Source organism: Quercus suber, unplaced genomic scaffold (assembly GCF_002906115.3).
Source record: "Quercus suber isolate HL8 unplaced genomic scaffold, Cork oak 2.0 scaffold_457, whole genome shotgun sequence".
Taxonomy (NCBI): Eukaryota; Viridiplantae; Streptophyta; class Magnoliopsida; order Fagales; family Fagaceae; genus Quercus; species Quercus suber.
Window position 1 is genome coordinate 566129 of NW_027069908.1, and position 15553 is coordinate 581681.

Sequence of the window (15553 nt, forward strand, 5' to 3'; positions counted from 1 at the left end):
TGCATGGATAAGGTGCATTTAGTGATGGCAATTAAAAAGAAAAAAGAAAAAAAGGAAGAAGTGTTTTAGGTAATGTTTAGTAGACTATATTAGTGATTACATAGGAATAGAAAGAAATATGTATTATATAAAATATAAGATGCTGCTATTTATTTGTTTGGTGATAATACAAGATTAGAACCCTGAAGGCAATAAAATAAAAGCATTTGTAATCAAATTTTATAAAATATGATTATTATAAAATTACAAATATACTTTCAATAAGGATTAGATTAATAAACCCAATCTTGAATGAAGTGCCTCCAACAAACCCGCAAATAAAATTGCTTTTATTTTATTATATTAATTTAGAAGTACTACATTAGTAAGATTTGAATCCTGAATTTTCTGGAAACATTAAGAAGTGCCAACAAATTGAGCTATAAAACTCTTAGCAAATTTTTTTTCGTTGCCAGACAAGATATCCTTTAATATTATTCTCAAGTGGGTTGTTTCCTGTATTGTAAAGCGGTCGATTGCCATCTTTGCTTCTTGCTTGGGTTTATGAATAGAGATGAACTAGGCTCATTGGATCTATAATTTTTTTATAACATGTTTTTTCGCTCATTGGATTAATATAGGATAATTTTTTTTATTTATATGCGTGCTCATAAAAAAAAAATGTATATGTGTGTGAAGCGTTCTCCTAGAGATTTGAATCCTAACTCTTGCCTCCCCATACCCCACAGACACTTATGTTTATGAAGTGATCATAATGCCAAGGGTGCGCGGTATATAGGAGATTGTTAACTAGTGACTAAGGTTCAAGTTAAAAATTAATAAATGTTCAATTATGAAATGCAATGCACATTTTTCAAAAAAAAAAAATACATACATTAATAATTCATTGTTTTACACGCACAAATTCATTGTAGTTGTGTATGTGTTTTTCTTTCAATATATGTGTACAAATTGACCTTATTTTTAAAAAACAAAATGCAAATATATATATATATATATTATTTCATAAAGCATTAAATGCACAATTTTTTTGTGAATAAAAAAATAGTAGATATTATTTATTTAAAACCATGTTGTACAATAAGAAAGAGAAAATATTGGCATTTTTCAAGCTAACATTTTCACAACAAATCTTACGTGATATGTTTTTATTAGTTTTTATTTGAACTCATAATTAAAATTACTTTTTGTCCACCAATAATAGCTAGTAACAACATGTTACTTAAAATTTGTTGTGAAAACATTGTAAACACATAATTTCTCAGCCAAAAAATGATCTAGAGTCATTTTCTTTTGCATCACTAAAGGCATGTTAGGTTGTCTGTAATAAATACTGTAATGTAATAATTATTCCTATAGTTTAGTAGTATGATTATTTAATTATATTTTTATTATAAAGAATAATCTTTCTAGCTATTCCTTAAGATGAAAGAATTGTCATTCCTTACTAAAAGTTATGAATTCCTATTCCTTCTCCTAATAATACGCTCTATTAAAAAAATTCTCAAAAAATTCCTCGTTACCCACTTCTCCAAAATTTTCATCTCCCTTTCAAAAAATTTCCATCGCCCTCCTCTTCAAAATATTTTATGTTCTTCCCTCAAAAAATTTAATCTCCAATTGCTGGAGATCTCCTATTTTTACAAGTACTGCATTTCTCTCATCTCAATTGCTACTCTCTCTTCTCAAGAATTTTTTTTCTCACCTACTAGAGCTCTGCGATTCCACTAGTACTGCCTCTCTCTCTCTCTCTCTCTCTCTCTCTCTCTAATATATTTTTTGCGATTTCAAAAGTTTGTTGGTGTCCTTTATGCGCTTTCAAAAACAAGCTTAGAATGACAGAACATGAAACTTTATTTCCGATTGAACAAGTTGTTCTGAAACTTTATTTTTATTGTTATGAAACTTTATTTTTATAATTGCGATTTCAAAAACAATAAAATAGGCTAACCACAAAAGTTTCAGATTTGCAATTTCTATAGTGTTAATTAACCTATCATGTCTGGATTACACAAGCAGCCACTAGCAAATTAAATAATAAAGGAGGTGATAATATAGAGTTTGAAAGACAGCCACAAGTAAATAAAGAGTATTGTTAATGAAATGTTGACATGACAGAATCTAGACTCTTAAATTATAAAAAAACAGTTAGGATTTAAAGAAATTTATTGGTAGAGTACTCTAGAAAATCTAGAGGATCTGAATCCAGATAAAGAGGATATAGTTGGAAAGAATTCAAAGTTTACTAAAAAGATAAACACCAAAAGATATATAATAGATGATATGTAGAGGATTCAAACTTGTAAACTTATATATATATATTTTTTTTTTTGAGAAAATGTAAACTTATATTTAAACATGCCTATTTATCACTTGTAAATTTATTTAAATTATAGACTTATCTGTAAATTGTAAAGTGTTATTTATACGTTAAATGAAAGTCGCCTTGGTACGTTTGACAAACCAAAGTTTCTCAAATATTTTCACATAGCCTGTTTTGTCCGCTGCTTTTACTTTCTTCTCTCTTTGGTTTTGTTTTTGTTTGTTTTTTTTTTTTTTTTTTTTTTAGTGTGTTTCTTTATGTGCTACTTTACATAGCGTAACATGGGATGGTCTATTGGAGTAAGTTACGTTATTGGGATGGTTTTGTTATCATCTTGGGAAAAACTGAGATTGGGAAATGGTAAAACCATCTCAATTCTTATCGTTCATATTTAATCTTTCTTTAAATTATCGTCTTGTTCAATCTAAGCTTTTGTATATTATTTACATTTTATTTATCAACTTCCCATTATCTTGTTAGTTTTTTAATTGCATTATGATTTTTTTTTTAGATATGGAATCAAGTGCACTTGATTCTCAAGGTCATTCTAAACGAAAGTGGACTTCCGTTGAATATTTGAAACTAGTGGAGGTTTTGGTAGAATATCACCATGAAAGTGAAGGTAACCCTAAAAATAAGTTTAAACTTGGATATTTGAAAGTCTTGGAAGGAAAGCTTTCCACCAAATTACCTAATGCAAGGGTAAGAGCCAAACTAGATATTGAATCAAGATTGAAGACTTTGAAAAGATTGAGTATTTTACCATTATTCAAGTAAGATTGTATTTTGTTAGTCAAATTTTACAATTGTGGGACACTTGATTGAAGACCCACAAGATTTTTTGAAAGACCAATTGATNACAATTTTTTATTATTACTCCCTCACTGCCCCTCTCTCTCACAGACCCACAGCCACCATCATCACCGCCCAGCCACCATCACCACCATCATCAGCAACCAAAACCCACACAAATCAACCAAAATCAACATCAGATCAACGGTGCCGATCATCACCGCGATCGACGTCGCCACAGTCATCGATCATCGCCGATCATCACCGATCGATTGATCATCGCCGACATCACCGATCGATCGATCATCGCCGATTACAGTCATCGATCGATCTCGCCACGCTCATCACCGATCATCGACCTCGCCACGCTCATCACCGATCATCAACCTCGCCAAGCTCATCGATCATCGCCGATCATCGCCCCGATCGATCTCGCCACGCTCATCGCCGATCATCACCGCTATCGACCTCGCCACGTTGTGACCCACAGCGCCGACTTGCCATCGATCATCGCTGCCATGCTGTGAACTCCGGTGGCATGCTGAGAACTCCGGTGGTGAGCTTTGAACGAGAGAGTGAGAGATGTGAGATGGGAAGAGAGAGCTGAGGATGAAAGTTGTGGAGAGAAAGAGAGGCAGCGTCTGTGATAGATAGAGAGGGAGCTGAGTGGCAGTGAGAGAGAGAGAGAAAAAACTATTAAAAAAAGAAATACAAGAGCTACAGTACCCGTGTAAATTTACACGGGTACTGTAGCTCGTTTATAGTTTTACACATATTTGAATGATTTTAAAAGAACTGATGTAAAGGGTTTTTGGGTGCAAAATATGTAAAAGTGATCAAAATGTGTATTTTACACATTTATAAAAGAGCTGATGTGAATGCTCTTATATGTATAAATTTTTCCATTGTAACCACAAATACATTTTTTTTTTTTTTTTTTTTGGAACTCAAAACGATAGAAAGCTTTATTGAAACAAAAAAGAATACGAGTAAAAGACTGGGGCGATAAGCTCAGCCAAGGGGAACAGTAAAACATTAAAACATACCCCAGGGAAAGGACCAAAACAAAAAGAAACCCGTAAGCCTTACACTCCATGGGGCTCAACTTTGCTCGCATTTGCTTGAACAGGAGGAAAAAGTCTTGGCCTTCATTACAGCATTTCGGTGTTCTGCCCTTAAACATAGCCCAAACATTGTAACCACAAATACTTAATTTATTTAGCTATTAGCAAAAAGTTGCCAATTTCCTTCTGATAACTATGTGTATGGAACACTCTTACTTATAATTTTTGAAATTAAAAATCAATCTAAAATTTAAAATCAAAAAAGGGAAATTACATAGAAAAACCTAAAGTGTACACCATGTTTCATATCAGATCTAAACTTTTAATTTTGTTAATTAAAGTTTCAATTTTATGAAATTGTATCAAAATATGAAAATTGTACATCGTCCTTTTTCATCTCTATTATTCAGGGCAGTAAGACAGCATATTAAAGCAAAAAGCCATTATGGGATTTGATAGTATGGTAGAAAGATTTATATATTTCTTTGTACCACTCTTATCATATTATTGTTATTGTGGTATATAAATCTGTAATTTATAAAGAATTTATGATCAAACAAGGTAATATTCTTTTGAATTATGCATGAACATTTGAATAACACAAGAGCATCCTTCAAATACTAGCATGCTTAGATCCTAATTATCATGGCAACCTCACAACAAAACGTGTTAATTGAAACATATTAACAACACTATAACAAGAAAATAACACTAAACTATACTTGTTTATGAATCAAACAAAAAGAAGAAGGGGGAAAGTTCTCTAGATCTTTAAAGGAGTGAGGTAATTAAACTTTCAATCGCAATTCGAGACTTAGGAAGATCAAATGCACAATAACTTTTCTTTTTTGCTTTTCTCTAGAGCTATGGGGAAGTGGGGTGCTTCGGAGTGAGATTGTTCCCTCTACTTATAGTAAAGTGAGAATACTCTAAAAGGGGTAGGCGGGTTGGCTTGGGTTTGGTAGAAGTGAAGAGCAAGCAAAGAAACGAAAATGAAAAAATAAATGGAGTCAAAGGGGTTAAAGAGATCAGCACTTGGACGCAGCGATGATCATGATTCTTGTATTTCCAAAAAAAAAAAAAATCATGATTCTTGCCTTTTTCTGCTCTTGCGCGAATGTTTTTCAAGATTTTTACCAATTTTCAGCCAACTTTATTTTATTTTATCGTTAATGGCCTCAATTATCATTAAACTCCCCCTTTTAAAGGGAAATTCCAACAATAATCAAGGGATCATTAATGTTTGATCACCTGATTGTCAAATGCATACAACCTCATCTTTAATTTTAGTCCAACAAAATAGTTTCATTACACATCATTATTTTTTATTCAAATCCGTCCTCGTGAACCAATCAAAATCAATAATTCATAATTGCACATGATCAAACTCAATCATGTAGTTGCATTTTAATCGTTAAAAAACTGGGCCCATGACATGTCATTTTAACTGTCAAGACTTCAAGAATTGTTTTATGTAAAGTGATTGGAGATACAACTATCAAAATTAAAACTTACCCCTCAAAATGTAAAATTACCATTACCCCCTCAACGGAGGTTATATTATATGCAAGTTGTAAAATGGAATGTCTATAATGATTTGCTAGAGACTTCATAATTGATCCACTAAGAAACCCAACATTTTAACAATTCCCAATCTTCGATCAACAAACACCATCTATCCCTAAAACACCCATCATTGTGAATCCATCCCAACAAATGTTAACCCAAAACCACAGAAAACTTCTGTATCAATTTACAAACCATGGTCACCACATCAATTACAAGCATAAAATCCCATGGCTAGATCAATCCACAAATGTTAGCCACAAGCCCACAACCTATGCCATTGCCACAAAGCTAATCCAACCACCACAACCACACACCACAGCCACAAAACTACTATTTCCCACCATTAACCCACTGTGGCGAAAACCAACCTCACCCAATTTGTACCAATGTGAAGAAAGCCACATGGAGAGAGAGGTTTATCTATTTTCACCGATAGTCTTTATAGTAGTTAAGTTTATATTTTATATATTGAAAAGTCACATATTTTATAAGGAATTTAAATTCTTAAGAGTTCAAACTCTTAAGAATTACCAATTTTTAGGCCTCGTTTGGAAGGAGGGAATGGAATAGAATGAAAAAAATAATTTTAGAATATTCTCCCCTTCTCTTGTTTGAGAGTTTTAATGGAGGGAATGGAAAGCCCATTCCTTTATTTGGGAGTTTAAGTGGGAGAGAATAGAATGGGTAGGAGGGAATACTCATTCTTCTCTATTCCGTTAAAACCTTAAATTTTCATTCCCCTCAAAATTTGAAAGAATAGGAGGGAATGAAATTAGATTTAATAATTTTTTTTACTAAAACTCCCAAAATACCCCTATATATTCAACCATTTATTTTAAAATAGGTGTCTAATAGTAATATTGTCATAAAATGATTCCATTTCATTCCCTCTATGTTGCTCCTAAACAAGATTACTTGCATTCCATTCATTTCCATTCCTTTATTTTAAAACATCCAATCAATATTACTTAATTTCATTCCATTCCATTCCATTCATTTCCCTTACTTAAATATATTCAATTCCTTTCCATTCCCTAATAGTCATTTCATTCAATTTCAATTCATTCTCTTATGAACTCCCAAACAGAGTCTTAAGGTTATAATTTTTGCCAAGCGAACAACAAATTAACATTTATAACTCCTAATTTTTATTTGACCAAATAAAATGGTACCCTGACAAAATCAAAGTCAACTAGCCCATTAGATTCTACACTAGCACCAAGGTCTCCATGAGATGATGAAGCTAATATATATATATATATATATATATATATATATATATCTATCTTGAAAAAAAGGACGGCGCTCAAATTTTATTTATTTTTTGATAATTCAATAATTACAATAGGGGAGAGAAGATTTGAATCCTGAATTTCTCGGAAACATTAAGAAGTGCCAACAAATTGAGCTATAAAACTCTTAGCAAATTTTTTTTCGTTGCCAGACAAGATATCCTTTAATATTATTCTCAAGTGGGTTGTTTCCTGTATTGTAAAGCGGTCGATTGCCATCTTTGCTTCTTGCTTGGGTTTATGAATAGAGATGAACTAGGCTCATTGGATCTATAATTTTTTTATATAACATGTTTTTTCGCTCATTGGATTAATATAGGATAATTTTTTTTATTTATATGCGTGCTCATAAAAAAAAAATGTATATGTGTGTGAAGCGTTCTCCTAGAGATTTGAATCCTAACTCTTGCCTCCCCATACCCCACAGACACTTATGTTTATGAAGTGATCATAATGCCAAGGGTGCGCGGTATATAGGAGATTGTTAACTAGTGACTAAGGTTCAAGTTAAAAATTAATAAATGTTCAATTATGAAATGCAATGCACATTTTTCAAAAAAAAAAAATACATACATTAATAATTCATTGTTTTACACGCACAAATTCATTGTAGTTGTGTATGTGTTTTTCTTTCAATATATGTGTACAAATTGACCTTATTTTTAAAAAACAAAATGCAAATATATATATATATATATATTATTTCATAAAGCATTAAATGCACAATTTTTTTGTGAATAAAAAAATAGTAGATATTATTTATTTAAAACCATGTTGTACAATAAGAAAGAGAAAATATTGGCATTTTTCAAGCTAACATTTTCACAACAAATCTTACGTGATATGTTTTTATTAGTTTTTATTTGAACTCATAATTAAAATTACTTTTTTGTCCACCAATAATAGCTAGTAACAACATGTTACTTAAAATTTGTTGTGAAAACATTGTAAACACATAATTTCTCAGCCAAAAAATGATCTAGAGTCATTTTCTTTTGCATCACTAAAGGCATGTTAGGTTGTCTGTAATAAATACTGTAATGTAATAATTATTCCTATAGTTTAGTAGTATGATTATTTAATTATATTTTTATTATAAAGAATAATCTTTCTAGCTATTCCTTAAGATGAAAGAATTGTCATTCCTTACTAAAAGTTATGAATTCCTATTCCTTCTCCTAATAATACGCTCTATTAAAAAAATTCTCAAAAAATTCCTCGTTACCCACTTCTCCAAAATTTTCATCTCCCTTTCAAAAAATTTCCATCGCCCTCCTCTTCAAAATATTTTATGTTCTTCCCTCAAAAAATTTAATCTCCAATTGCTGGAGATCTCCTATTTTTACAAGTACTGCATTTCTCTCATCTCAATTGCTACTCTCTCTTCTCAAGAATTTTTTTTCTCACCTACTAGAGCTCTGCGATTCCACTAGTACTGCCTCTCTCTCTCTCTCTCTCTCTCTAGTGAGGGAGTAATAATAAAAAATTGTAAAATAGAGAATATTTTATTGAATAAACGTGGAAAATAGATAAACTGATGTGGGTGTATTGTAAAAGTGATCGGGTAAAATAGAAAAAGTAGGCTTTTTCATGTAAAATAGGCATAGAATTTACAAGAGCTGATATGAATGCTCTAACAAATCCACAATTTATCCTAATTCAAATCTTTTTAATTCTTCTATGCAAAAGTGGCCCTTTTGTTCTCCCTCCAAAAAAAAAAAAAAAAGAATTCATCCGGATTTCAATTTTTTTAACTTTTTTTTAATCTATAAATATGTAGTAATGAAAAATTAATTGTTTTTAATCATCATGTCAAATTAATTCGTTACCAAAATAACTAAAATATGTAAAGTTAAAAAAAAAGAAAAAAAGTGATCTCTCTCAATGCACTCTCATTATGTAGAGCAGAGACGTTGCATGAATTTGGAATGAAACCAACTTCTGAAAATAGGTAATAGGTGCAACAATTTACCAACTTAGTATGCGTTTGGGATGAGCTGAATTTTTCAGCTTTTCTCAACTTTTAGCTTATTTTTGCTACTATTCATGAGTCTCATTTTTTGATACTATTTATGAGTCTCATTACATTTTTTAATATTATTCATGGGCCTCACTGTACTATTTAGCTAATTTTTTAACATTTTTCCTACACTTTCAACAGAAAGTTTTCAGTTTTAACTAAATAAATTGTTCCAAATGGATACTAACTCTAACATATCAACATGCAGATGAATATAAAGTTTCACAGCCAAAAGTGTCATTTCAAATTCAAGAGAACCAATTTTCACCATCAATATAGTGAATCCGGATTAAATTGTTCTATTGCAACCCCAACTGCTTAAATTATTTGACCATTAACAATTAATTTCCAATTTCCAATTCCCAATTAAGAATTCATTTTTAAAAGCATAAATTAAAATTAAATGTGTAGTGCTGTTAGTATATTTAGGATCAATTGGATTTAAAAATAAATACTTGAGTAGCATATTGGCATCGAGAGGCTGCCCACAAGGTCTCACACCCGCAATACTGCTTCGTGGGTTGCCATTTTTATTTTTAGATTATAATTCAATTTAGTTTTTTAAATTTTATTTCAACTGTCAACTAAGGTTTAATTTTTGTTCTGGTTTTGTCTAAATGAGATAATATGGTCCTTTCATCTAAATCTATTAGTAAATGAAGTGTTTACATTTTTTTATTATTTTTTTAACAATACCTTATCAAATAACAAGATCTATTGAATGGTGTATTTTATGAATGTTTCAAACAAATTTTAATTTTTTAAAAATGTTTGTTAATGGATTCGGACAGAAGGTACAAAATGAATAAATTTAAGGAAGTTCATATAGTTGTTCTCTTTATGGGCCTAATTTCCGAACAGTAATCCTTAAACTCATAAAAGCATGTAAAGATCCCATCACCCATAAACTTCCGAACATCTTAAACTCATATTCAAGCATATATTAAGATCCTGTCATGGCCCACCTCGTATAATAAAGATTAAAGAAACATAACCAATATTAGCACATAAGAGCTCAATAATAAAAAATTAATAATAAGCAAAAATACCAATTTTTGTCCTTACTATTAATTTGGTTGTTACATTTTGATAACAGTCAATTTGGTCTATACTATTTCCAACTTTCAATCAATTTGATCTCTACATTTTAGTAGCAATCAAATTGGTTCTTGTTATTTTCAACTTTTAGTTAATTTGATCCATATTATTTTCAATTTACAGTTATTCTAAGTCCAAATTTGGGTTTGTTTTAGTTGTTGAGTTGATATTTGTGTCTACTGGAGTTAGAGATTAGTAAACTTGATTTGTGTTTGGTTGTCAAAAAAGGGCAAGAAAAGTTGTGATTTAATGGTAGAGACTAAATTGATTAGAAGTTGAAAATAACTTAGACCAAATTGACTCTTACCAAAATGTATAAAACTAACAAATCTTATTGAAAGCTGTATCACCTTTAATATAAAACTAACAAATCCTTGATTGTTCCAATGAGTGATAAAAGATAAATACCTGCACCAAAACTAAGAAATTGATTTGATATATAGCACAAAAATTAAACTTCAATTTATAATCTAATTGGATTTTCTCTTAATTTTAATTTAAATAAATATATAATTATACTTTCAAAAAAATCTTAAATAATTATTTAATTTAAAAAAATATATAAACATAAACATAAACGTGTACAAAACACAAATTGGGGTTTTGAAAGAAAAAAACCGTAAATTATAATGGATGTAAATTATTATTTTTTACTCAAAAAAATAGAAGAGCCTCTGAACACGTGCTAGTTTTCTTTTACAACTAACCTCTTTAATTTTGGAGATGGCGTTTATTATTTATTTCCACTAACTTACCTACAAATTTGTTCAAACTTATATTCTTGGACAAATCTTGCTTGGACTATTTTATTTTTTATTTTTTATGTAACCACCTTTTTTTTTTTTCATTTAAAAATTTCACATTTCAACATGCATCATGTTGCAGAATTGATCTAGTTGCAACACTTTTAAAAAAAATATTCCTAAAACCATTGGCCTACTTTTGGAGCAAACATATATGCACAAAATACAAAACTGTGTAAGTATGAGGTGAACATAAAAATTGTTTGATTTAGATATTTTTGGTGCATAAAATATGCGTTTACATTTATGTTTTGCATTTTCAGACATATAATTAGTTAAGAATTTTTTAAAAGTATAATTTTATTTATTGTTAAAGATTAACAAATAATTAACGAGAAAGGATATGTCTACAACATTTTTACAACAAATCCTAAGTGGCAGGTTGTTACTGGTTGTTATTGTTGGGCAAAAAAGTAATCTTAGTGTTAGTTTCAAATTTGAACCAATAACAACTAACCACCTGTGATTTATTGTAAAAATGTTGTAAAATTGTTGTAGACGTAGCATCTCTCATAATTAATTGTAGATGATAAATTAATAATTTGATATTACTCAAAAAGTTTAAATTCTTTGGAAAAGAGAAAAGGAAATGTTTGAAATGGGTCACGTTAAGTTTTTTATTATTATTATTTATTTATTTTTATGGAAGGGGAGAGAGTGTGAGGTATAACTATTTAGGGTTTGGGAAATGATTCGGATTTTCTTTGAGACTTTATTTTATCATATATTAGACCAGTTTTCACCCAAAAAAGGATTTCAAATTTGGCAAGTTGGGCTGCTAACCTAATTTAATCGAAACATTTATTAAACTCTTTACATGCATGAGTTAATCTATATAAAAGTGTGTCGGTTAGTATATATAGCGGATAATCTTAAAAGAAACAGTACAATTATTAACTTATTAATGGATATAATAGGCCTACATGTGATTGTGATGCATGCATTTATAGGACCTGGAATAAATTAATTAGATTAATAAATAATTCTAAAATAGGATAATCAATATGATGACATCAAATTGATAGACTCAACAAATATTTAGTGTAGTCTTTAACTTTAAAGGAATAAACTTTGTTCAATACTAAGCTTCCATGGACTCTGAGAAATTGAATCCATGCCTAACGCACAGATGGAAGAAAGGACACATTGACAAACAAGGAAAACTTTCAGGCCCATATACTGTATAAACTTTACATCAAGGTTGCAGGTTGCAATTCTGATGATCTAGTTGAATGTTAGTCTAATCCCAACTCCTAATCTGAAAAACTCAAATGGAAAGATTTCATAATTATCTAGCCTAATCACATATGCTTCACGCGTGTAATGTGATTTTTTTTTTTTTTTTGTATCATAATTTTTCATTCATTCAAATTTAAGGTTTACATGTTTTCTCATTAATATTATGCATTTAGAAATTATAAGTGGATTAAGCAATTAGAAAATCAACAAGAGAGTGGCCCTAGTTTTTAGGCAAAGTTTTAGTGGAAGTTAGAATTGTATTTTTACCGAATTGTTCTTTAGTTTTATCTCTATTTAAACATAGGGGTGTAGGGGCATTTTTGAACAAAAAAAAATGAAGATCCTAAATTGGAGAAGCCCCTTAAATAGCAGTATAGATAATGTTAGGTATTGATTCCAGACTGGCTGAATAGAATACACCAAAATTCCTAAAAACTCAAATGGTCAACGAAAAGTTAAACGTTTCACTTTTATATTATTATATAGATATAGTTATAAATTATACTTTCAAAAAATATTCTTTAATAATTATTTTTAAGAAAATATAAATATAAATATAATCATAAACACTAACATACACATACACATACACATAAATGTGTACGAGACACACATTAGGGTTAAAAAAGAAGACCAAATGGCATATTGCTCATCCTTTTATACTCTAAAATGGTTTGGACTTAAGAAGGGTTGTGATTAAATTTTTATGGAAGTTTGCTTGACCCATTTTCTGGAAAGGTGTTGTTAAGAGTTTTTCTTTCATGTAACCTTTGGGGTAATTGTTTTTTAGGGGCCTTCGTGAATGGTTGTGGGATATTGTTTGAAGTGTAAACTTATGAGCCTCTCTCTTTCTCAGAGTATGGGGAAGTTTGTATTAGTTTGAAATTTTGCAATTATTGGCACTCTCTTATATAGGAATGATGTCGTTCAGTCAGGTCGATTAGCGTTTCTACAGTTGGCAATAAGTCCAAAGAATTTGGAGGTGGTCAGTGAATTTAAGGTAATTAGACTAAACAAATGGTATAAAATTAGATCACAATTGAAATTCAATTTGAAATCTAATTGAATTTTCTTTCAGTTTTGAAGTATACTCATTCATTTATTTTGCAGGTTTGAAGTATACTCCAAAAATTCACAATTAAAAAATTTAGGGGATAACCGATTTGTTGATTTGTCAGTGCCTTAGCAACTACGTCAAATTGAATTATGAACATGTGTTTTGGCCTAATCTTTGTATCAATGAGTGAAACATTGGGCACCACAGGTTCTCTCCTATTATATGTGTCATGTCACATCATTTTTCTTAATTCCTAAAACTATTCACTTGTCTGTAGGGAAAATATATGTGTAAAATACAAAATTGTAACAAAAAATTTATTTAATTTATATCTTTTGATGTGTAATATATAGGTTTATGTTTTAAATTTTTAGAAAAATAATTAGTCAATTATTTTTTGAAAGTATAATGTTATTTATTATTAAAGATTAACAAATAATCAATAAAAATTCAATGAATTAATAGTTTGATATTACCCAAAAACAATTTAAATTCTTTGAGGTATAAGTTGTGTTGGAAAAATGGTTTATTGTATCATGGACACTTACCCAAAACCATTAAGGTGTGAATGAGAAATTGATTTTGTAAGTGCTGACCCAAGTGGCTTGGGCTTATTTCAATGTCTGTTTGTGCGCACTGTACTTAATTTCGAACCAATATGTCTATTGGCGAACCAATATGTCTATTGGTTATTGCACCTTTTCTGCACTGGTGTGAGTTTGTAACAATGTCTATTCACAATTGCACCTATTCCAAACTGGTGCCAATGTGCCTATATGGGCATCCTTCATTTCATTTTAGGAAGTTAGTATTTTCATTCATTCATAAGAGTCTTCAGAGAGACAGAGAGACACACGCATTTTTGTTCGTTGTGCACAGAGATTGTAGTGCTTCTTCTAGGTGTTGTTGATCATTGTATCTTGAGAGGCAGAGGTCTGAAAGACTCAAAGCATCACTAAATAGTGCGAGGGGCAAAATCTATCTTAAGGACATAGTGTCAAACACTAACCTTGATCAGTTTTGTGTCAATCATTCAGCATTCATTTGGTTTGTAAATTTTACTTTATTTTTCTTATACATTCATACATAGATTTGTGCATTATTGATCTTATTCACAAAATCACAAAGGTAAATTATTTGTGTAATAATATCCAACGAGTTGAACATCATTTGTCATAATATTTGCTTCAATTTCGGGCTAAAAAATAATAAGTTTAAGTTAGAAAGTTTAAATTAATTTCAAATGCTTTAGAATTAGACTTAAATGGACTTGAGCTAGAATGAAATATAAATTATTTGAAATGAGTTTGGAATGGCTTAATTTTTTTTTTCTTTTACCAAGGATGAATTATTGAAGTTAGGGAAGTTTTTGAAACAATTTCTCCTGAAGTTCACATAGAATTTTAAAATTTGAGTAGTCATTTTACTATTGAGCCAACAATAGTTTTATCATACAGTTTCCACAACAAATTGTTGGATTTGATGAAAAAATTGATTATTTATTTATTTTAAGAACTAAAAGAACTGTTGTTAGGAATACTATATTCTGTTGGGTTGGTCTAAATTATTTAGTTAAGGCCGTCTCTACAATATAGGCAAGTGAGGCAATTGTCTAAGGCACCTAGATGTAAAAAGGCCAAATCAACCCTTCCCTTCCGCCATATAGGTAATTCCTTTGGGTTCTCTTAAAACAAACTTTGATGGAGCTTTGTTTGAGGAATCTAATGAAGCCAGTATTGGAATGGTAATTCAGAACTTAGATGGTGAAGTTATGGGAGCTCTTTTAGAAAAAAAATCTCAATGCCTTCATCAGTGGAGATTCTCAAGTTCTTAGAAGCCAGAGGAGCAGTTCTTTTTGTTCGTGAAATGGGTTTCAATCTATCTTTTTTTGAAGGTGACTATGAGTTTGTTATAAGCTCCTCGCGACATGGTGCTATGTCTTCTTCTGCTTTTGGTCATTTAATTCAAGACACTCTGTCTCTTGCCAATTCATTTTTTACAGAACGTTCCTTCTTTCACTTTATTAGGCAAAGTAATGTTGTTGCACATGTCTTAACTAGAAGAGAGCAAGATTTTTTTTTCTGCTTTTAGTTGGATGAAGTTTTTCCTCTAGACATTGAAAGTACTATTTTTGCTGATTTACCAGTCTCTTAATCATATTCATTATGGCTTGATTCTAAAAGAAAATGTAAGAAGGCTTCAAATTATAATCAATAGAGTTAAATCTTTACTTGTAGGAGAATTAATAAATTATTCATAAAAAAAATGTTCTATCTAGCTGCTTAAATTATTTGAC